General features: G+C 40.6%; 1 long non-coding RNA gene across 1 annotated transcript; it reads right to left on the bottom strand.

The window, feature by feature from the left end:
• Positions 1 to 463: 463 nt before the first annotated feature.
• On the bottom strand, positions 464 to 5,320 carry LOC108493196. The gene is made up of 3 exons (XR_001873397.1): positions 5,147 to 5,320; positions 3,464 to 3,562; positions 464 to 1,780 (listed from the first exon to the last, which is right to left on the bottom strand). It is a non-coding gene; the product is annotated as an uncharacterized LOC108493196 (long non-coding RNA).
• Between the last annotated feature and the right edge of the window lie 17,204 nt (positions 5,321 to 22,524).

The following is a 22,524-nucleotide window of genomic DNA, read 5'->3' as shown; positions in this document are numbered from 1 at the left end:
CAAGGGAAATATAAAATATTTATAAGGAAAAAGTCTTCATAATAAGAATGGTCCAACACTGGAAAGGCCTGTGTAGAGAGGCTGAGGAGTATCCATCTGTGGAGATATTCAACATTCAATCGACACAGGCTCTGGGCAAACTGAACTAAGTTGGGTCTGCTTTGAGTAGAAGGTTGTGCTAGATGATCTCCAGACATGTTGTCTAATCTAAATCATTTCTATGCAATGGTTGTGGGAGAAAAAAAGAAAGAGAATTTTATGGTTATTTTGAAGAATGGTATGGAATGTGACACTGAAAAGATTGGGTGATATACAAATCCAGGATCACAATTCAGGTAAGGTCATGTGTGTAGGATCGATCTCACCTAACTTTAGCTGTCCAAAATGTCAGTGTGCAGTCTCATAACGGAGACTACATTCCCCTCTGTAATTAAAAGACAGACAGACAGATCTTGAGGATGGGAATTGTCTGATTTATTTCAAACACTCATCTTACAGTGCAGTGAGATTCTCCATAGATTTCAGTCTTCCTACTGAGAGATCCTAAATTACTATCTTGGACTAGACACCACCTTTCAGGTAGTTTCTGGGGAGGATAAAACACATTCTTGTTTCAAACAATAGAACTACACATATATTCAAAGAAATATAGAAATTATTGACAAGAGATATTAAAAGTCATTTTAGGAGAGAGGGGAGTCAAAGTAATAAGCACAAAGGTACAAAAATATTCCATGTCCTTTCACGTCTTAGTGGACTTTCAGCAAAACCAAAGAGCAAGATTCAAGCTGTTAATAAATTTGTTCTGTTCCCATAGTACATAACATAGGGGAGTTCATTGCCAATAGGTACCATCAAGCCAAAGAGAAAACATAAATTAAATTTTAACATCTTTTATTTTGTGAGATTATACGTTCTTAAAATAATCTTAAAATTACATTGGCAATGCTGAAATTAAGGCAAAACCAGAAACCAGTCAACACATATTAATATAATAAACTGTAGAAAGTTACTTTATCAGAGAGCAGCACAAAATAATCAGTTTAAGGTAATGTGTTTTGGCTAATAAATAAAACAAGAAGAGATCCCAGACTAGGCACAGGAACGTAACTCAGCCTCTTCTCAACAGCCATATCAAATAGACAGAAGACTGGTAGTTATATTAAATTAAAAACAAAAATCAAAAACTCACCCATCACAGTACAAGTGACTTATTGATACGAGCTAGGAAATTCCTTGCATATTATTACATAGATGGTCTGCTCTCCAACATGTCTGATACTGACCACTCCCTTGTTAAAGCTAAATACTGAATTAAATAGACTAAAATTTAAGGGTGTGATCTAGTATAGAAATTGTTATGTTTCTGTGTTTAAATCCATTTTAAAAACTAACTCAGCATTAATCTCTTCCATTACACTGAAAAAAAAAGTCTTTCAGGCATATCCTTTCACTTTTTTAAAAACATATTCTACATATATACTTTGTATTTTGTACATTGTACAGACAATTCAGATCAGCAAGGCCACTATAAAAACCTAATCCTTCCACCATACAAAACTCTACACTAATTCTTGAGTCTGGTCAATCTCCTGGAGAAGGGGTGGTCAACATGCACCTACTCTACTTTGCCAGATTTTTCTATCAAATTATTTGATTCTTGTTTCCAGTCTCCCTGAGATCCCTGGGATGTAAGTAAGGGCCCATAGCAGCTCGTGCTTCAGTCTCAGCTGCCTTTTTTTAACAGATGGGGTTCCTCTTCTGTCACGTGGCTCCTCTTCTGTCAAAACCACATGCAAATGAAATTCAATGAATAGAGTTAGATGCAAGAACAGAGTCCTCTGGCCTGCTACACAGTGGAAGAATATTGATATTTTCAGCAATACATCAGATTCAAGTCCTCCATAAGGTGAGGTATGTGAGCAGCCTCTAGCTGCAGGGTCCACATATCCTCCACGTGGCTGGAAATTGCCAGAGCATGGTGGAGGACACCTGGAATTTTTTTTATGTGGGCAGTACACTGTCACAGTTGTTCCTGTCACAAAAGGAAAAGTGGTTCTTTTAAATATTTCTAGCTGTAAATAATTTATTATACATTTCTGTAAACTCTTTTTAGGATTCAAATGCTCACCATTAATATGATATTACTACCTGATTGTACTTTGCTCACTTCAGTTTCCTCACACCGAGTCTGTTAAAAATTTCAATCTGCTATCAACAGTATGTACCAAAAGGATTATTTACAAAAAAAAACATATGACTGCCCCTAAACTTTTTTCTAAATAAGTTAAATATACGCAGCTCTTTTAGGGATCAATTTTAATTTATTGATTTTTAACCCAGTGCCCTCTTGGCAGTTCTTAGTTTTTCAATGCCCTTTCTGAAGTGTGAGTGATGTAACAATGCACACTGAATCTGTATTGGTGTGGTGGGTTGACCCTAACTGGACACCAGGTGCCCACCAAAACTGCTCTATCACTCCCCTCCTCAGCTGGACAGGGAGAGAAAATAAAACAAAAGGCTCATGGGTAGAGATAAGGACAGGGAGAGACCACTCACCAGTTACCATCATGGGCAGAAGAGATATTGCCAATCTAAAACAGACTAGAGTAATGAGTAGGGGCACGCACCCAAAGGAGGCTGTGACCCCTTGGGAAGCCTGTGCTGGAGCAAGCTCCTGGCAGGACCTGTGGCCCACCGGAGAGAGGAGCCCATGTAAGGGCAGGTTTGCTGACAGGACTTGTGATCCCATGGGGGACCCACACTGGAGAAGCCTGTTCCTGAAGGACTGCACCTCATGGAAAGGGATCCATGTTGGGACTGTTTGTGAAGAACTGGAGCCCATGGGACAGACTCATGCTGGAGTAGTCCTTTGAAGATTGTCTCCTCTGGGAGGGATCCCATGCTGGAGCAGGGGAGGAGTGTAAGGAGTCTTTCCCTTGAGGAGTAAGCAACAGCTGAGACAATATGTGATGAACTGACTGCAGCCTCCATTCCCCATCCCCCTGCTCTGAAGGAGGAGGCAGAGAATTCAGGAGTAAAATTAAGCCCAGGAAGAAGGGAGCAGTGGGGGGAAGGTGTTTTAAAATTTCTTTTTTATTTCTCTTTACCCTACTCTGATTTGATTGATAATAAAATTAATTAATTTCCCCAAGTCAAGTCTGTTTTGCCCGTGATGATAATTGCTGAGTGATCTCTCACTGTCCTTATCTCGACCCATGAGTCTTTTGTTATAATTTCTCACCCCTGCCCAGCTGCAGAGGAGGAGTGATACAGTGGCTTTGTTGGACACCTGGTGTCCAGCCAGGGTCAATCCACCACTTCATATAAGTAGCAGCCTGCATATCCTACACAGTCTGTACAGAAAGCTGGGCAACTCTACAGATAAGCAGGATGGCTATGGCATGAGGATCCTTCATATGTGAACAAAGCAAGGTGCAACACAGATTTCTGCATCACTCACTTTTTCTTGATTTCTGTCTATCTTCTCCCAGGCTCTCCTAGGGGCTTAGTATGGAGTTCAGTGTTGCTCAATAACATCATTGTGCATTGGAACCTTTCACTATATGAAGTTATTTCAAAGTTCAAAAAAACAACATAAAGTTTCAATAGTAACAATCTGCTGGATAAATCTAGCTTAAAGGAGTGGAAACAAAATTTACTCATGACCTTTTACCATAAACGTTGTGACAGACCCTTTCTGGATTTGAGATTATTCCTGTCAATTTTTGAATGTCTAGGTAGCACTAATAACTGGGCAGCCTTCTCACTCATCACAAACTTGAAGACCCTCTGTAACTTTTTCTTTATAGTCTGTTATATCCTCCTGTTTTGTGCCAAAATTTGAAGAGGCAGCAAAGACTAAAAAATAAAATATGTCTGGGATAATACCTAGTCTGATATAATATTTATCAAAGTGCGATTTTTATTTTAATAAAAACAGTAGTAAATCAAATGTGGTGTCTGCTACACAGTAGAGACAATACAAAAATTGCTTATATAGAATCCAAATGTTCCCTGCTTGCAATGTACACTATAGGTTGATGGTTCTGTGATCTCTTTGGATACTTTTAAAAGATGTCTGTGGGGTTTTTTTAAGTCTGACATGCATGTTGCCGGAATTTTGCAAAGCCAAATTAGCAGGCTGGAATACTGCTGAATATATATTTATCTGACATATAATTCACAAGTCCATTAACTATTTTTCCTCTTCCTCAGCCAAAAAGTACATAAAAAAAAATTGTATTTTACAACTTATTTTTGACTAACAAGCATCCATATTGTGTGGAATCTCAGAGATTAACCCCAGACAAGAGTCACTTTGGTTCAATTTTTTAATGTCCTACACCAATTCAGGCATTCAGATATTGCTGACCCCCATTATAGACAATGCTGTAGAAGAATATTCTCCACACTCGTCATATTTATTAACATTTAACCATTTCAAGTAGCACTGCTTGCCTAAGGCTTTTAAAAAGTTAAAATTATTAAAAACAAACAGAAAAAGAGTTGAAAAATCCATAAAACTTCCTGTATTTGAATTTCCGTCCAATTTATTGAAAGGTTTCCAAAACCAAAATCTGATAATTAAATTTAGTGGATTTTTAAGAATATTTTAAAAAAAAATAGACATGAAAATAAAACTTTGTGTAGTGATAATTGACAGTGGATGATTAGGAACCATTAAAAATTTACAACACAGAGAAGAACAGGTTCAGCTGCAGAATGTATAGTAACCAAATAGAAGAGAAAAACATGAATACCAGTACACCCATGCGAGACCTTAACCAAAAAAATCAGCAATATGCTGCCCTCCCTAGTCAGGTGTGGTGGTTTGGAGCTGGCTCCCCACCAAGTCCCTGATACCACAGCAAAAGCTTCCCCCCGCCCCCAACAAAAGTCAAGGGAAAAGAGAAAAAAAACAAACCAAGAGACCCAAAATAAGAGAGCTAAAGCAATATATACATATATTTACACTTATATTACATTTATATACAATTACAAAGACTACATATACATAAGAAAGAAACTCCCAACACCCCCAAAGGGAAAGGGAAAAGAGACAAAACAAAACAAAAAACCAAAAGCCAACCAAACAAAAAACCTCCAGGTATACACAGTCAATAAAGAACTAGCCAAAGAAAACCTTAATACTTTCCTTGAGATGGCACAATCGCGCCAAACGCCACCGCCACACTATCAGACCCCGGATCCGCAGAAACAACAGGTCCCGTAGGCCCAACCAGGCCTCAGCTCCCACACATGAGTGGGTCTGGCTGCAGGAGTCTGCTGTCTCCAAACCTTGCCGGAAGAGACGAGAGGAAGAGGCTTCTCTCTCCATCTTATTTATATGTTTGATTACTTAAAGGAATAGGATGGAATACTTCCTTCCTTCCTTCCTGGTTGCCAGGAAGGAAGGCCTAGACTCAAAACCATTACATCAGGAAAGATCAATCCAAGCTGTAGCAGAAAATGAGTCTATGTAGGACATAGAGGTCAGAAAGGGAAATGGTGTATCCACCTTCCAAGAAAAGAATATGAATTTGCAGTAACAGAATAAACAAAAAAAATATATGACTTATTTCCTAGGGTATGATTGTTGTTTAGAATTTCTTTGAGGGGAAAGGATAGGCAGGCAAAAATATTTAGGTACCAGGCAACGCTCACATTAAAACTCGAAAAGTAAACTTATCATGAATACACTCTGAACAAAAATTAGAAGAAGGTTTTTGACCATCAGAGGAAAAAAAATCTCATTCAATTCCTATTAGGAAGTCTGGAAACAAAACCTATCTCCTTTTAAGTTGCAGATTCAGCAGTTCAGAATACAGGCTGTCTTTGTCATTAAAGAATTGTGCAAAATGTTCTGAGGATTTACAGTCTTCTGTAGTCCTATGAAATTCTGTACTCAGAAAACTGCATTGTTTAACTGCAGTAAATTGAAAACTAAAACTTTCAAACACTTCTTAGTGCTTTTGCTACAGAAGGACTCATTTAATGGGAGAAATATGGTATCTAAATAGAACTACCATGATAGCAGAGTCACTCTTGAACAAAATGGGATTACTGAGATCATTTGCATTGCCATCATTCACCCAGAGTTACTCAAAAAACTCACACATCTCAGACTTTGGCTTGGGACTCTTCACACATCTAAGTTGATTTGCCTGTAGGACAAAATTCTCATGGATTTTGCATGACTGCAGCAGAGATTATAATTGCAGTTTCAGAGAAAAATCAGTCAGTATGATACTGATACTATTATTAATAATTCTTGTAATATGAATGTATTGAAACCATTGTTCTGCAATTCCATGTTAGTGCAATGTTTTTCCTGGAACCAGCATTATAAAATTCCTTACAAGAGTTGCATTCTCAACACATAAAAGTAAGAAATTCCCTGTCACCAGGGAATTAATAAAATTATTCTGTAAAAGGCCGGTATTTCAAATTATATGCAGGTAGATCCATTAGGTGCAATTAAAAAGTCTAAGCAGTTTGCCTAGAATCTCTGGCACAAGTAAAAACACATTCAGCTCAGGTTGTCTGTGAAAACTTTCTGGACAGTCCCATATAGGACTGTTGTGTCTCCAAATTAATGATAAGCTGCAGATGCCATAGCATAGTTTCCCACCCTTGATGACAGTGCACCTTGAGAAGACAGCTCTGGACCCTTGAGGCCAAAAAGTGAAAGAGATTCAAAAGACAATAATAATATGTTTACAGCAAGCAAAATAAAAAAAAACCAAACCAGGAATCTCCTTCTGTGACTATTTGAGAAATTACAAAAATCTTTTGATAGAGCTGGGGCAAGATAATGTCTGTGGGTAGAGAAAATACCCTTTCTGGGACATGAGATACATCTGGACAAAATGGAGAAGCTTCACCAGATCTGAAACAGAAGAGCAAAGTTCAAGTTCAGTATTGGCTGAGGACCTGACAGGACAAGCAGACTCATGTCCACTAATAGTAAGACTTCAAAACCAAAGCACATGCATATAGTAATTTTTCTGGCAAACAAACAAAGGGACCAGCCTTTCAACAGCAGTATCTAGTGAAGGCTGGGCCATTGGGAAATATGGTTTCAAATAATTTATTTAAACAAGACAAGATTCTGATCTCATTAGACTGGTGAAAATCCAAAGTAATTCCAAAACCTTCTAGTCTGGGGTTCAACAACCTTAATATGGAGGGGAGGGGGGAAGAGATCTCCCTTTTTAATAATATTGACATAAGAATTCTGTTTGATCTTTGTGGGTTATGCTTCAAACATTGTTTCCTTTTATTAATTAGGAAGGTTTTTATTTATTTCTACTTTTTACAGTATCATCTTTATTACTACTTCACTTTTGCTGTCTTACTGTTCCAAATGCCTTGGAGTTTTCTATTTTCTAGTTCCACCCTTCTCAATGGATTTACAACAAAATTTGTTGTATATGAAGATCAAAGCATTCATCCTTAAGCTAGTAAACTTTTCAGATGTGAAAAACAATGTAGAAAAAAAACAAATACAAAGGTTTCTTAAAAAGCAGGGTGTGTGTGAAAGATGGAGACCAATTGGGCAGCCTCAAGTAAGACACATACCGGCAGCTGCCTCTGCACTAGGGAATACAGTTATATAAAGCACATGTTCTTCCAGAACCTCTGAAGATGTCACGAGCAGTTCCCAGACCCCCCTCTACCACCGCTCAGCCACATCAGCCATCCCCATTGTCTGGAAGCAATCACACTGACCTCACTGAAATTTTCCACATGCATGTCTGTGGGTGCTCTGCGAAGTCTACCTGCAAGGTGGGACCCAAACTCCATTTGCTGGAAGCTCTTTCCCTGCCTGCCTGAGACATATGGAAATGTTGGTACATACACTGGAGCTGGGGAAAAGAGTGTCTGTAGCCAGGCCACTTGCCCCGAGGCAAGGCGAGAGGCCCCCTGGCACTGATGTGGCAGCACAGACCAGCAACAGGCTGTGCCCCTCCAGCCCGTCCTTCTCCTCCTCCCCAGTCCCTGCCCATCCCCAGTGCCGGAGGACAGCCTGTCGGCACCGCGTCAGCTCTCCAGGCAGGAATCCCACTGGTATCTCTGACGAGCTACTTGAAAATGAGACAGCCGTCTCTACAAACTCGTCCTCAATTTCTATTGAATGATTGATTGTTTTTAAACTAGTGCATTGTATATTTTGGGAAAGAATTTATGATTTACCAAAAAATTTCCTGCTGAAATAAAGCCAAATGGAGACTGATCTGGGCCAAGTTGCTCAACGTCCACTAACAAGAACATGTTTTTCTTTTTCTTCCTTTCTTGTTTTATGCATGTTTCTGGACTCATTTCATCAGCTGTCAGTAGTTAAATACCATTTCAGAAAAGGGTTTATTATTGTAATTTCCTCAATTATTCTGTTTGTTTCTGCTATGGTCTCCTGAAACAAAATCAGTCAGCTAAAGATTTAATAATATATTTTCCCCTGCTGCTCCTCACAAAGGGCCTAAGCCTTCAAGGTGCTCTGTTTCCTGAGCTGGTTTGCACCTTGAAGACCGTGACCTTAACTGAGGGCTTTTGCCTGTGTGCTCCACTATCGCTCTCCAAGGGACATCACTGACTTCAGTTCACAGCCAGCTCATGTCCCCAGACCATACCCAATGGCACAGCAGTGCATGATAACCAGGAAAGGAAACCGATGAGAAATGAAATGGAAAGCAAGAGCCCTTTTTCATCACATCAACAAAGAAGAAAACCAGAACAGATACACGAAGTGGTGAAAGCAATCCAGCTTAAATATACACTAGACAATGGGTTAGTTTAAGCAAATGTAGGTGTTCCTCTAACAGTATGTATCTTTTGAAATGTTAAATTAAATGTACATTAAAATATTAGGAAAAAATCTGATATGAAAGCTATATTCTTTGGAGGAGAGAAAAGCAACTATTTTTCATGTAAGGCTAAGCAGAGCAGAACCCACCCTCTGGCAGATGGGACATGCTGAGCACATCGGGGCTGCTCTGACACCATGGAGGTCAATGGAAGGCTCTTGCTGGATCTCATAGGGCTTTGGATGAGAATCCTGGCCATAAATGATGGTGGAACACAGCAACATGAAGCGACATCAGGCAGCCCTGGTGCTCCCTCGCCGCTCCCCCAAAAACGAGACTGCAACACAATGCATGACAAAGGCATAGAACGAGGCAGCCAAAAAATCATGAGCCTCAGATGTTCAGAGTGTGACATCTGCTTCTGGCTCAAGCCATTCCTATACTGAACTCAGTTGCCTTTCCTCCAAGACACCCAACAACAGATAACCTCAATGTATGGGTTCCAATACCGTTTATCTTAAATACAGGCAGAGATTATTTGGCACACAATGGAAATGTAACTATTTAAAAATCAAAACTAAGCAAAATCTATTTACAGCTTTGTAATTGCCCTGTGAATCATGAATAACCAGGCCAAAGCTTTCAGTGTCAAGATATTCAAAATCATGATTCAAGCCTTGAAAACAATCATTTGGCTATAAAAACTAAGGTTTTTAAAAAGTAATAAAAACTGAGCATTTTTTTTTATTAATGTCTCCATATTTTGGCATTTGTACCTCTGCAGTCATTAGAAATGGAAACTGACATCTTTAAAACACAGCTCAGATTCTCCCTTGTTCACTTGATGTCAGGGGATGGGGCTTTTAAAGGAGCAACCAACAATTCTGAGTCCAGCAATAAATTTCCAAGTCTAGTTTGTGTTTTCAGTACTCCACTTGGTCAGGTTAAACAGGTACCAAACACAGAGTCTCATATTAGAAACACGTTGCACAGAAACAACTCGGTGTTTTGGTGTTTCAGCATATGTGTTTAACTCACATAACTTTGATGTCATCCAGAGATGGGAGAATGAAGTGCCTGTTGAAATCATCAGGAGTTTTTCAGTGTGTCTCAGGGCTTTGCATCATTCATACCTTCTGCATGAATTTAATATTTAAAATTGATAAAAACCCCAATAAATAAATGTTGCACTTTACTGCAAAACCATCAGAATTTACAGAACATTTGTAAATCAACACCTCTCCACTCTGTGCAGTGCAACCCTCCCTCGTTTCCTTTGTAGAAGGTAAATTCACTGAGGCAGGCAAAGCTGTCAGTGCCTTTATGTTTGTACAATGTCCAGCATGGAGGAGATCTGATGGGGCTGTGTTTGGTGTGCTACTTTCAGTTTGCTCTCACCTCTGTACTTCAAGGCTGCAGCAGGCAATAAAAGCAAAAGTGCCAAAATACTGCAAGTGTGCATAGTCTCACTTCATTTCTAGTCTACCTGGAAGCAGAGGTATCAGGGACTTTGTGAGCTTCCAACAGCCCTAAGCCATTCAGATTAGATAAACTGCAGATAAACATCTGAACTATGTTGTTTATCTACATGAAATCAAATCTTTTGAAGTTCATCTATCCCTTTCTTCAGCTGCTATTATCTGTTGCTTTGACATCCTGCATCCAACCCTATCAAAGTTATGTAAGCTCCCTGTGATGCTCATAAACAGCCTCTCTATCATTTGTAAAAATGTAGCCTCTCATTAAATGCATTTATGACTTCAGCACTTGATGCATACAGTATTTTATTGGCTTTTTCTCAGAAATGCACATTCATTTTATCGTCTGATACTTAGAATAAGTATTGCAAATAAAGAAAAAAAATCTGTGTACCACATAGAAAAAAACCCCAAAACATACAAAAGCTTTAGCTATGCCAAGATTGCTTAATTCTGATTAGCAATGACCATTAAGCAATCATTTATGGATTTACTGTGAGTGTTCATAGATACTAATGGGTTTTAGAATTCCTTGGGAATCCTTAAAGGTCAAAGGAAGAAAATGAACTATGAAGTGATAAAAAATGTATTAGGTGACTAATGGACAGGTTGTATATAGAATGGTTCCAGCAGAAAACGTTGAATTTTACTGCTCAGATTTAAGTAAAAGCAAATCTTGTGAGCAGTGGCCCTTCTCCACTGAAGAAACTAATGAAGAGAAAATAAAAATTCTTCATGGAGAGGCACTACCTGCTGTGCTTTTCCCTGTCACTAAGAATACATAGGATAAGGCAAGGACACTGATACGAAGTTAAAACTTATTTGATTTTTTTTAGGTAAATAGCTCTTCATTTACCTTCAAGTTTCTAACGATACATTTACATTTTTGTATATTTTTGCACTATGCATATTTATGCATATTTTTACACATTATGCCGTTCAGGAAACTCAAAGCTCTTCCCAGTTTAGTGAATTTAGCTTCATATCAGCATTTTTGCCCTCACAGGACGGGAGGGAGTTGTAAAAGCTGGAAGACACTTCACTGTAGGCACGATCTCAGATCTAAGCCCGGGCTTGTGTCTGTCCCGGGCCAGCCCCACCTTGTGCTCCTCAGCACAGCCCCGCACCTCCAGGGCAAACCCAGCTCCCGGGACTCTCCGGCGGGACTGGAACCAGCGAGGGCGCGTCAGTCCAAGTGTCCAACCAAACCCATTTTGCGCTGTCAGACGCGTTCAAAAATCTCTGACAGGGTGAATTTGTCTCGGCAGACCCCGGGCCAGATCAGATACCGCGGGCTGGGGCTGCGGGGGCCGGTGCCAGCTCCAGCGCGGCTCTGTCTCCCCGCAGCTGGCGGAGCGCCAGGGCCCGGCACGCAGCCCGTGCAAACACCGCGGTCCCGGCTCCGCCTAATTTGACACAAACACGGGCCTGGTCCGCAGCAGATTTATACGGGAGGATGAGTCAGCCGTGCACAGATACATTATTAATGACTGCGGAGCCGTGTGCGAAGCAAACATCCAGCTTGAGAGTGGCCCACAGAGCTTACTCAGCCCTCCTCCTGGCTGAAGTCACTCTGACCATGAAGTATTCTTCCCGGTACCATCACTCAAAGAGTGATGACAAATCCAAAGGGGTTTTTTGGAGGCAATTTTTAAGTATTTTTGCATAGTGAATGGCAGTTTCACCGAGCAGGGAAATAGATTTGGATTCTTGTTAGAAATACTTTTTATTCAGAGCAGAAGAAAGAAATCAGAAGTAAATATAACCTGGAATGTGATATATGCCTATTACCTACATGAATTCTGACGATTGATACCACACTACATACCTTTAAAGTTATGTTATGAAGATGAATTGCATTCCAGTTTTTGAATAATGATCCAATCAGGTGGATAAATACAGCTAAAACTTTTAGCTTGTCAGCAAAGTTAGTAATCTAAGTAAAACTGTCCATCTATAAGGAAAATTAGGGAGGGGGGGCCATAATTGGTAATTTTCTGAAGAAACCACAGCTTTGTCAGGTTTGCATATTTTTAAAAATTAAATTACATGCATATGTGTATAGGAGAAGCAAGGCAAGGCACGGCAAGGCAGAGAGCAGAGGAAAGGACAGGAGAGAGGAGAGAGAACAGAGAAGAGAAAAGAGAGAAGAAAGAGAGAAGAGCTGTTGACATCAATATTTCCAAATCAGCTACACTGATTTCAGAGGCTAAATGCACAGGAACAGATGAAACCTGCAGTGCTGCCAGCTTCCCCCTTCCCTCTGCTTACCCTCTTCTGCCTAGTAGTTAATTACATGCATATGGGTTGTGAGACTCATGTTCCTGTCTTCCTGCTGCCTGATTCAGCACAGGAGGTTGATGTGAGTTCTCCCACTCTCCGCGAGGGTGTCCTACCTGCCAGACTAGGAGGTACACTGAGGAGGAGCTGCTCTTCTCAACCTTTCCTGCTCAAAACTGCTTACCTATTGCCTGAGGCAAAAAAAGCTGTGGTAGATAGACTGAGGAGGGAGCTGAGATAGTCGACATGCTAAACAACTACAATAATCCCAAATTATTTATGCAAAGGACAATATCTTCGTCTTAAAGAGTTAAGACAATCAGCCCATAAAACCTTGTGGTGCAGTACCAAGTCCAAGGAAACACAGGAGAGACTCTTAGACAAGGACCGTAAATACTGAGCCATATATGGCAAGACTATTACCCTTCACTAGCTTTATGAATGCAATATTTTGAGTTTATTAAGTGTGCTATAAATTGATAGAAAGTGTTTATTTAGCAAACAAAGTTTCAATACTATGGAAAAACTGAGTGAATATTGAGTGATTTTCTTTTATTTTTAAATTACAATTTATATAAGGAAGGAGGAAAAGGAAAGAAAAACTAGCGAAGTGAGTGGATCCAACGGAGCAAAGCAACTGGGGATTTACCATGGATAACATTGTATGCATGAGTACTTTTGCAGAAGAAAGATCATGCTGGAGGAGCCAGTTTGCTAGACTTCAGTATATGCAGGGTAGGGGAAATCTTTGATGAGTTCAGGAAGCAGGTAAGGGGTTTATTTTCTTTAATCTCAGTCAATAGCAATGAATAAAGTATCACTGAAAATGGCCTAAGAAGTCTACTGGATGTTCATGTCTAGAAGGAGAACTGTGTAACTGATTAGTGGTTGTCTCTATGAAGCTGTATTTAGTTGGGATTTTTCCTTTCCAAAAAGTCCTGACTGACACTAGTAAAAGTTGAAAGGAGGATGGATATCTGCAAGGATAATCTTTAAGGTGTGTGTAGTACTTTCACAGCTATTAGATCAAAGCCCTTTAGTGAACTATTTTATTATCAGACTTATAAATCAGCCTCAGTTCATTTTACAAACATTAGTACTGCCATCAATTACATGCATTTAGGACTAATGGTTTTACAGGAATGTTAATAGTACAACTTTATTTCCTGAAAACCATCACTGAAGACTATTTAAAGGTTATTAATTGCTATATGTAGCATGCAGAGTTATTTGTTTCTGGTTTTAAACTATCAGTAAGTTGGCATGTAAGTACATTTCCTAACCAAGTTAAACTTCATGGATATCAAATGTAGTAAATGCAAAACCATTTATAAGCCATCCTTGTCCAACTTTCCTTCACAGGCATAGTCTAAGTAGACCACAGACCATTCTGCTGCTGCCCTTTAAAACCCTTATGGACGTGCTATAGCACTCTAGACACTGCCACCGTCCCTTCAGGGGACGGCTTGGGACAGACACTGTCCCCAGGCAGACACTGTTTTCCCAGGTGGAGACGAGTGTGTGGTCCCAGCCTGTTTGCTCAGGTAGTAGTGATGGGTGCAGCACTGAGACATGAGCAAACCATGAATAGCACAAGCAAATGCTTGAGTGAGGGTTTCACAGGAGAGAAACTTCCTAGTGTAGGAAGTGAAACCTGTTGCAGGGAACCTTTGGGCTCTGATTCATTCCGTACCTCAGAAATTCTGAAGAATTCCTACATTTAGTCAGGCATATCCCATTTTACTATTCAGCCCCCTAATCATGCGGTATACTCCTCTTCAGACGCACAGATTTAGCCCCAGGGTACACAATACAAATTACTAAATATGATGTTCCTCTTTGTGTGCTGAAATCGACTGCCTGCCCCATCCAGATCTACTCTTAGCCCACATTGAGTGCTACAGTTCGGCTTCTGATATACTAAATAATAAAACAACCGAAACTCGAGATGTGAATGTTGCACGAGCTCATCTTATCTCCTTTCTCTTTCTAACTGTGTCATGAACCTGAGATCTCGGTTCATTAGTTTAAGAGGCTGTTTACACGTAAGAGCAGGAAGCAAAGACAGATCCTTTGAAGCATGTGGAACTACACTAATTTCCACTAGCTGAGGAGACAGTCTCAAGAGAGTTGTCATGCAATCTTTAACAAACTATGTGGTGTGCAAAGCAAACTTCAGATCTCAAAGACTGCACACTATTCAGCTTCCATCAGGTCAGATATTTATGATTACCTCAAAGTTTTGCAAAGTAGGAGTAGAAAATACAGAAGAAAAATCGTAGTTACCTTTCATAACCCATCCCTAGGACACAGCTTTTAGCTATGTCAAGCCACAAATATACAGTTTCGATCAACGGCCTTAGTAAACCATGCTGCCTAAAGGAATTTCAGTAAGTTGTAGGTACCATTTTACAGCTGAACCTTTATGTCAATCCTTCATTACAGAGTGGTTCAACATAGCCATGACCTTCACATCCCCCTTCAGATTGAATCTGTTACCCTCAGTGAGTAGAAAGGCTATAAAGAAGCACCTGATCATAAAATCCACTTGGAATGCTTCCTTAAACCTCCACCAATTATCCATTAAAAAATCTGGTTTTTACAGGCTTACTCTCCTAATGAAAACCCAATAATAGGATATTTTTTTAGAACTATTTCTAGTTGCCTGGAGAAAAATTTTGACAACTTGAAATAATCACTGATTGATGTGACTAAATAAAATCATCTGAGTATTTTTATGGATAATAAGAGGCACTATCTTTTTCTTAATAAGCAGGAATCTGATCTAAAAGAAAAGATGTGGATGGCCTGACAATCACCTCCCTAGATCAGCCACTAACCAGCCTTGGAAAATAAATATAATTTATAAGGTAATGATAATAATATAGAAAAAAATGAATTTCATTCAGAGGAGGCTGAGACACAATGAGATTAGTTCTTCAGCTAGAAGCCTTTTAATTTGCAAGGAGTTCTTACACTGTAAAGGAAAAACACACCAGAAGTAGCTGCAGCAGAGTTTCCAGTGAGTCACCCTGTGAAAGCCAAGCATAACCAGGAGCTGCTTTGGCTTTGGCAGTCTTAAAACAGCCCAAGGCAGGAAGCTGGACCATGAAGACAAAACAGCCACTCAGGGGGAGATTTGAATATAGTTCTGTAGTCTTCCTTTAAAATAGAAGCAAGTATGATTTTTTCTTCGTCGTTTCCACTTGCTTCTCTCCCCTCAAAATAAAGTGGGAGCTGATTCCTCTGGTTTTAAATACCAGCTCATTGTCTTCGCTTGATGTTGCATTTGTCCTCGTCACCCTTCCTCCCAAGGTGCACTGGCATCACTGTTTGCAGCCAGTGTCTGGATGTTTTGTTGAATTTTGTGTTAACTGCTCTACATGCAGCGTCTGCCCTTGCTGTCCCCTGGCGCCACGCTGACAACCGTCTGTGACGACCTGTCTCGGTGAGATCTGTGACCTCACCCTCTGTCCTTGTCACGTTCAGCTTAACTGAAACTCTCACACAGCTGACCACTATCCTTTTCTCGTAATGTTGGCCTATTCTACATGCCTTTGGTGTAACTTCTCTCTTCTATTGTGCAGAGACAGAACCTCCAAGGCAGTTTCTTCCCCAGGTGCCAGCTCTCAAGTGAAGGAGCACTGCAGAGCACTCTCTCTGACTGTAAGTCATCTCCCCTTGTTCATACTTCATCTGTGGAGCTTCTCCCCAAAGCTTACTCTTAAATAGCTTTGAACAGACAACAAAAGTGCTTGTAGTTAACTAAATACAGGAGGAGTGACAAGATAAATCACACAACACTTGGCTGTGACCTTTCGCTGGTCTTCTCACACAATTAGCTGTTTCCACTTACTTAATGCATTAGTTTATCTACTAAAAACTTAATCTGTGTCATGGAAACTCACATCATATTTTGTAAAAGAGATCCCAGTGTGAAAATTACATCATTTTGTAGTATGTCGGAATTTTGCACCTCACCCTTTACAATTGTTAACCAAAAAAGGGCAACCTTCATGTAAAGCATTTCTATTACTACAGGCATAATGTCACACTCATACTTCATGCAGTATGAAGTTCCTACAGATCAGAAGACTCAAGAATTAGTTATAACTACTGGTTTCAGGCAAGAAAAAAACAAGAAAAGTCAACCTGGGATTTTGAAATTATTCTTATAGATCAGCATCACATAGAGAGAGGGATAAATTCTGCTTCAATCCAAGGCTAAATACCCAAGACCAAAGCTGAAATTTAGCTACTACATGTGCCAAGAGGCACTGACATTTTATATGTGCTGCAGTTTTCACAGGGCTAAAGGTTTGATGAGAGTGGCTGCAATGTCCTCCTGATGAGCAGTGAGGCCCATTGCTCATGCTACAGTGCACCAGGACCTGCAAATCAGGACTGGCCATGCCTGTAGCCTCCCTGCCAGCCTCCCCCTTCTCCTTTTATTGTCTCATCCCGCCAGTGAGAGAAGGGACTCCCTCTGCCAGGATGTGGGGGAGCGGAGCCCAACTCCTCCTTTTAAACATGAATTGGAGCCAGTCAAAGGAGCAGCCATATTTTGAAAGAAGGGAATGACCACAGGCTGATTTCCAAATGGCTTGCTGGCAGTGACTTTTAGAGGAGAGCTGGAGGCCCTGTGCAGGAGACAGAAAAGTTTTCACACTACAGGGTGAAATGAGTGATCTGAGACATATCCTTGCCCTGAGTGTATTCCGCTCACAGGGAGAGAGGTCTGCTCAAGGCAATGCTGTTCACTTTGTGGGTGCCTGTCCTTGTTCCATGCTTTGGAGAAGAACCTAGGGATTTGATTTGGGGATGTTATTATGATTCGGAGATGCTATTATAGTCCTGTAGCTATGGGGTCTTTAGTGGAGATTAAATGAAAAAATAATTAAATTCAAAAGGATTACAGAATCCATGCAGAGCCAGATATATTCCTTAGCTGGGGGCACCCGAACTGTACTTACAGCTTGCTTGTTCAAGTCACTGTTACAGCTAAAAAAAATAGATATATTTTTGGTCTAGCAGCTCTAAAAGGAAAGTCGACAGCTGAGAGACAAAATATATTAATTCTGAGACTAGTTTTTGGCAGGACTGGGAAGACTACTGAGATTGCCTGAAAAGTCTCTGGAAGTTCGGCACTGTCCTAGCAACCACGAGAATGACATTAAAGAGACCAGATACAGACCCTGTCCAGACCACAAACCCCACATGTACTGATCCCCAGGTCCACTGGGCTCTCTTAAAACAGCTGACATTATTTTCCAGCTTTTTAAATTTCCAGCTTTTTTAATTATCCCAGCTTTTCTAAGCTGACATAAATCTAGACAGTGAGCTAAGCCTGGAGACAGGAGAAACATATCCAGTTCTTCAATTCCCCACTGTATGCTGTGATGGGACTTGAACTGGCGAGAGGTTTGAAGTGAAGCTGCTCCAGACTTTCTGTGAAGCCAGCATACCAGAAGACCTCCAATCCCTAAAGCATTTTTTTATTACAGAACAAAATAACAAATCAAACATTAAATTCAGTAAATAGGGGAAAACTCTGAATGTCTGGATGAGACTGCTCAAGTAAAAGGCTTTAAAGCAAAGCTCCTTGCTGTCCTTGCAGGATGGGATGGATCCTCCAGCTCTGCGCCCCAGAGGTTTCCTGAGCTGTGCTAGTTTATGTCATCTCCACTGCTGCTCACAGCTTCTTTCCTTCAGGAGCCTCTGGGACCTTACTTTGCTGCAGACATGCTCATTGCTCCTCGCTGAACCTCTAGACCCCAGCTACACCCCTTCCAGCAGCTGCATGGGGGCAGCTCACAGCCAGGACCCCTACCCGTGGTGAAATGGCAAAGCAGCAGTTTACCTCTGCTCTCACATTAGGAGAACTCTCACTTTGTTTCTCTCTGATTCAACGCTATTGGGCTAAAAGAGGGCAACGTGGAAAAGGTTTAGCTCTCTCTGTTTCACCAGTTTCTGTTTCTTCTCTGAGCAGATTCCATACCTGTAAAATAGCTTGGAAGGGAAAAAGAGGACACAAACCCTCGCTGGCTGCTGCTGCTACAGAACCTCTGGCAACCAGATGATTTTGCACACACACACATAGTTCTTACGGGGGAAAACATGGTTCCTGGTACTCCTGATAACTGCAGCCCCTGGTCACTGTCCCTTTTGCTCCTGATGCACTGTGCCCCATCACAGCTTCCCTAGGCAGAGAGCAAGAGCCAGCAGGCAGGGATATATTGTTGGTGGCTGCTGCCTGGTGCTGACGTCCCCTCTCTGAGCTGTTGTCCATGTTACCTTCAGCAGCAAATGGGGAAAATTCAAATGAGTGTCTTGGCATTACCTTCAAATTCCAGATCCAATATGCTTAATATAACAGAAAAAGCACAAGAGAAGGGTATAGACTGATCTTCATCCCTCAGAAAAATTACTAGGTGACATCCATCTTTTCTGTGGAGCCACTGAATGAATAAAAGTGATTCTTGAGATTTTTCCTTTCTTCCCCCAAGAAAACAGTCAGGAAGAAGAAGAGATTTGTGTGTTTTATACTCAATACTAGAGCTGCTTGTGTTCTCATCTTGAGATCAAGGGAGAACATCAAATCCATCTTCTGATTTTATTTGTATTAGTCATAGTGTGATGAAGCTGGAGGAGGCAAAGGAAAAAAAAGCAGAACTGGCTTTAATCTCAACAGGAAAACTGGTAGTGGAATATAAAAGTCACCAGAGTCCAGGTTTTATGCTAATGACTATTTAGCAAATTGACAGAAGATGGAACAGTGGAAACACAGAAAAAGAGGATCGCTGAGATAGGAAATTTTGGGTTACGTCCAGCTGAGCAGACACAGAATTGCAAGCTAGAGACCCATGTCTCAGGAGAAGGGATGTCCGTGTGCTGCAGTGGTTGGGACAAGAGAGAACTCATGGGTGGAAGAGAATTAGGTGTGCTCAGGCAGCACCTGGACAGGCAAGAGGGAATTGTGGGGAGGAATGGAAATGTCCAGTTTGGGATATCATAGGTGTTGCACAAGCTGTTGCACATACTGGGTGCAAAACATCAGACACCTACCAGGCACTGCTGGATGGTGAGTTCAAACAGCTCCCAGGTAGAATTTTAAGCAAGTTCAGGCTTTGTCTTTGAAGCAGCCACTGTGGTCTGTACTCTACCTGTGAGGGTGCAGAAGATACCATCTCCAGTTATAGTTCCAGTTCATCTTAGAATAGTTTCTGTGAAAAGATGCACAAGAGAAAATGACTCCCATCAGCCTGGCTGAGTGCTGGTGGTGGCTTACATCCCATACCCCAAATTACATCTCTATGCTCTTCTGTCGGACTAATGACTGAGAAAGACAAATACAATGTGTATTTCTCTGGCCTCCAAGTTCCTGCGTTCAGCTCCTGAGAGATTTTTAATACATACAGTGCAAAAGCCAGAACTGGATTAAATCCACTGTAATGAGTAAAAATACTTCAAGAATTTGATCTGATAATGTTAATGAATGGTTGAAGAGTATGTGTCTTGAAGACATCTCAGAATTACCTGAAGAAGGATTAGTTCATTACACAACTCACACACATCAGTCATTTAGCTCTTCATAGATCTCTTAGCGAAGTAATTTTCATGATCCTTGATTTCTACTTTCCATATGAATTTATTATCACAACCGAGTGATTAATACCAGGCATTATCCAGAACAATCCCCTAAAACAGGAATTCACAAATTCACACCTTTTTCAGTATTTCAAACATGTTTGAAAGCTTTATATTGGTTTTATATAGAAAAAGTTCAGGAAAAATATGCAGCAAGTATTCACTGTGTTATTTGGACTCAGCTTGGTACATTTGGCCTTCACAGAGCTGCCTGAGGCCACCATACTTCCTACTACTTGAAGAGGAATGTGGCCATGCTGCTTCACAGGGAAACTCAGTATTGACTGAGCAATCCAGTGTCTTTCAGGGAAAGAAAATCTGTATGTATCATCACAGCAAAGAGAAAGGTTCATTTTATCTTTACCTCTTACTGATTCAGTATTAAAATCAGCTGGTTTTACATGCAGTTCAATGGACTTATTCCTGGACTTTGGAGATCTGAGGACATGAGGATCGTGGTCAAACCCTTCAGCTCCAAGAGTTGTACAAATTATTTCTTCCTTAAGGAGGGTTGGTTCTAGATTTAATTATAAAAGTGGGAGACTCTAGCTTATGAACTACAGTTTCATCTGCTGAATAGGTTGTCATTCACGATGGCTTACATATGCTATAACCTAAACATCGTACAAATAGACACTATTTGTACCAGGATGGAGAGTAAAGGCTGAATCTCAAATCTTGTTTCTGCCTTTTCCTTGGTTATGTTGATAAGATGAAAATAAGAACATTAGTTAAAATGTTTGTAGTTTATGCACTGTTAGCACACTGTCACATCAAAGCTACGATTCTGCTAAAATGAACTGCAGTGATGAATTAATTAAATTGTGCTATGTGAAGAACTGGATATCACATCTGTGCATGATGTTTATGATACAAAGAAGGATTTGAGGAGTTTGTGACCAATTACCACATCATAACAATGATATTCAAAAGAAAGGCAACCCAGTCATTTTCCACAGGCTCAGCTGTGCACCTCCTTCTGCACCTGCACAGGGCAGTGAGTGGGCACCACAAGCAAAGGGAGCAGCAAAGGCTAACACAAAGGTGCAAGAGGTAGTGGTTTGACTGAGCATCCCCAAAGCTTCAGCCAATGCAGCTGAGAGGGTGGTAGCAGGTAGTAAACTGACCCTGAAAAATAGATAGTGGCAACCTTGTTCTTCCCCCCCAAAGAGCAACAGGGAGTAGGAACTGAATTGTGACTTTCATTGGCAATTTGATCTTTGCTATGGTCCCGAGGCAGTGAGACCATGCCCTGCCCCTCACCTTAGTGTGGATTGCAAAGTCAGTACTAAAGGAGATAACCAGCTGTAGGTCTTTCAGAGAGCCTGAATTTAATCCCCCCAGTGAGAGCATTCAGTTATGTACTTAGAAAGGAAAAAGGTTTCTACACGGTATAAATCCTTGCTTGATAATCCCAGAGCTAATGGGGAAGGCATTCGGTAGTAAACTACAGTCTTTGGACAAAGACATCTGTAACCAGACCGGAGCTCTATGATTAAACTCAAATTCACAGATTGGTTACATGCAGCTAATTTTATTCATTGAGAATACATGACCCCCCTAAGCGGATGTTTAAATTAAATAAGAATATTGATGACAAATGTTCAAAATGTAAGACAGATGCCTGCAAATTTTGGCATGAAATTTGGAACTGCCAAGAGGTTTGGGAATACTATTCTGGGGTCATTAGGAATTTAGATATCCAAAATGTTCCCCAGCTGCTGATCTCTTCAGAGGCTGCTATACTTGGTCCTGGAAAATTATAAAATCAGTGCACTAAGTGATGCTATATACATTGCTGGGTTGGTAGAATGCATAAGCAATTGGAGAAACTTTCCCCCTTTTCTAGGAAAAATTCACTGAAGAGAAGGCTGTTGATTTGAGTCTTGGTTTATACAAACAGTGTTAAAAAAATAAAAATAAATCCCTGGTTCTTTAAGAAATTTATGTTTGAACTGTCTAGATCTGGTCTTTTGTAACGTTTCTGAGCCCAGGCGTGACCACTGGGAGTTCAGTTACATATTGTGTTGTCATTTCCCACGGGTGCACACAGATCTCCTGCTGCAGTCAATGTCACCACTGCACTCCTGCCACCTGCCCCTCACTGCTCAGCTGCTACCTATGGAAAAAGTTCTTTCTCAGGTAAATAAACAGAATGAAATCACAAAGAAAAGAGGATGAAGGTTTAGTGTTTACACAGACACAGGTAGAAATCCCCAGAGCGTGTGTGTGGGTCCAATCTGACACCCAGAAAGTTAAGGGAAAGAATCTCATGCTATTTTAATTAGCTTCACATTAGATCCATAAGTGCT

The sequence above is a fragment of the Lepidothrix coronata genome, unplaced genomic scaffold (genome assembly GCF_001604755.1).
Source record: "Lepidothrix coronata isolate B3197 unplaced genomic scaffold, Lepidothrix_coronata-1.0 Scaffold15, whole genome shotgun sequence".
In the NCBI taxonomy this organism is placed as follows: Eukaryota; Metazoa; Chordata; class Aves; order Passeriformes; family Pipridae; genus Lepidothrix; species Lepidothrix coronata.
Note: the sequence above shows the minus strand (reverse complement) of the source record. Positions and strands in the feature narration are given on the sequence as shown.